A 2925-nucleotide genomic window follows, 5' to 3' on the forward strand; every position below is an offset into this window, starting at 1 on the left:
AACGACGGCGGAGTGACTACAGTCGCCAATCGACGAACAGTAATCTGCCAGGAGCGGAGTCGGTCTCTCTTAGAGCGGATAATCGGAATCGGATTCTCCTTCGAGAGCGGTGGATCGGTTCTGATTCTCTTTCGAGAGCGGATGATCGAATCTCTCGATTACGATTACGCGGCATTTTATATACCTCGAATCTCGCTTGATTCGCTATTTACCGCTGTTGTTCGGCGGTCGCGCTGTTTATTGTTTTGGAGGACGCGCTGTCCTCTTGCGCTTTTCGGTTCGCGGTGTTCTGCGTTTCCTTGTTTTGTGACGTAACGACATGCATCGTTACAATTTTAGTAATATTCCAGCATTATTTCTGTTATATTCCCTAGTAATATTGCAATGAAAATATAATATTGCTGTGATATTTCTGCGATATTACGTGCTGTGTGGGATATAAACATATATGCATTAAACATATAATGCCACGCTGAAAAACATTAATCATAGTAACTAAGATTTAATTCAATAATATGTTCAACTAAATTGTTTGGTGAATATAACTACCCACATAACACATAATATATATAATATCACAGTAATATTTCCGTAATATTTTTGCGATATTACGGATAATATTACTGTGATATAATGTAATATTACGTGCTCTGTGGATAAATATTTAGTCAGTATGAACAAATGTTGTAATTATATATATTGCGACGCTACTCGCGAGCGTAATTTCGCGAGCGACGGTAGACAGTCGCCTGTTAGCCGCGTCGACAAATTGCCGTCGGCTCCAGAACACGCCACCAAGATACACGCGAGAGTTGGGCGCCAGATGCGGAAAGGCCGCACCACCTCGATAAACGCGAGAGCCGATAATTATCACGAAAATCGCGCGTCCCGGAACCGTCGGGACCGGTAGCTCCTAGGAGGTTAAAGTCGGAGACGGGATGGGTTAGAGGGCGAAATCAACTTGACATCATTAATGAGAAGTACGTTTATTTGGGGACTCTCGCACGTCCCGATATTCAATTCGCGATATGAGGTCGTAACGGCAACGCTCCTCGGGAGACGGTACTGCTCGCGAGAATGCCACGCGAAGCCCGAGGACGATTTCTTCGGGCGAGCCTTTTCTTAATCGCGCGACCGCCCCGCGGACGAGATACGATAATGTACAAGTCGATACACGACACAAATAAGTTCTGAGCAGATGGTCGGTCTTATATTACTCAGCGACGGCCCTTGAGTCGGCGGCGATGTCGGCGACGACGGCGGCGGTGACGGCAGCGGCGGCGATTCTCTCTCTCTCCTTTCGCTCTCTCTCTCCCGCTCCGCTCTCCCTCTATCTTCTCGCTCCGCTCTCTCTCTCTCTCTCTCTCTCTCTCCGCTCTCCCTGGCCTCTCGCTCCACTCTCTCTCTCTCCCTTCGCCTCGCTCTCTCGCTCTCTATCTCACTCCCGATCTCTCTCTCTCTCTCTCCTCTCTCTCTCTCACTCTCACTCTCGTTTGACACTCGGTGCGGCACGCGTGACAGAAAAGAGTTGTGCTCGCGGCGATAGTCGCGGTAAGGCTGCCAGCTGATTTTCTCTGGAAGGATCACGTATCCTCGCGGATCCTCCCTCGTCGCTGCTCCCCTCGTCCTGTGGTGGTCGGTAGTCGAGAATCGGCAGATTTCGGTATTCTTGTCTCGAGACACTTTTCGTCTCGAGACACTGTTGTCATCGGGAATCCGTCTGTTGTCTCTCTCGGCTCTCCCGTTTTTTCCTGCCGGGTTTCTCACAACGGCTGCTTCGCTAAAAGTAAACACAGCTGATCCGTCTAAGCGCGATACTATGTTCTAACTAAATTAATTCCTCAGCGATAGAATATTCGCTATTGCTGAGCGCGCGATAATCCGCGATAAAATATTTTAATCACAAAAGTACGAGAGTGCGATTAACCTGATTAAGGGCTTCTCTAGTTGTCGGCCGCTGCTTCCTCGCACCTCGATATCCTCCGCTCCTCGTCCTGGTGGCTGGCAAGGGACGCCGAGGGGCACAAAATTCGGGACGCGCTGACCTTCGCATCTGCTCCGCTCACAAGAATCGCTTCTTCGCTTTGTTCTGATACTTTCACATACAAACATTCGACGGAACGCGATATTCGGAAAGGTCTCGCAAACCGTTAGCAACGCGACACGCGAAAATCATTCTCACGAATTCGGTACGGGATTCTTGAGACGGGCGCCTCCACGGCTGCCACGTCACAATATATATATTTATTTTATTATATATATTTGTTGTGCATACTTCGATCTTCGTATGTGTCTTCTCTGCGCATCCTCGAATAATATGCGCATGATATAAATTTCATTATATGAAAATATTATATTTATATATGCATTCAAAATCAATACAATCTTAGCAGGCAATGTTACATCAATATAGTACATGTTGCTTTCACGTTAAATTTTCATACATACATTTGGTACATTACTGCAATATGATATTGCTATTACAAAAATGTAACTATTTTGCTACCCCAATATTTTAGTAATATTAACATTGCTACTCTACCCTTATAGAAATATCATACTAAGAATCATTGATAATTACTTATTATCCAGTATTTTTAATACTGAAAATAAGTAATTATCAATGATTCTTAGTATGATATTTCTATAAGTGTATAATATCGGACATTAATATAACATTACCCATACAGCACAGCAACGTTGCAGCATCATTGTTTTGCAATATTGTGACATTGCAACAATGTTGCAAAATGTTGCTGCAATGCTACTGCAACGTTGCAACAATGGTAAAATGTCCGCTTGCGGCAATATAACAACGCAACTGTGCAGCAACATTGCAATGCAATATATATGTAATATTATTAATATGTTTTATTATACAAAGTAAAATCCCAGATAACACTCTTACAGGAATATTATACTAAT

This window comes from Odontomachus brunneus, unplaced genomic scaffold, assembly GCF_010583005.1.
Source record: "Odontomachus brunneus isolate Ranch 3 - 2012 unplaced genomic scaffold, Obru_v1 Obru_scaffold_431, whole genome shotgun sequence".
Classification (NCBI taxonomy): Eukaryota; Metazoa; Arthropoda; class Insecta; order Hymenoptera; family Formicidae; genus Odontomachus; species Odontomachus brunneus.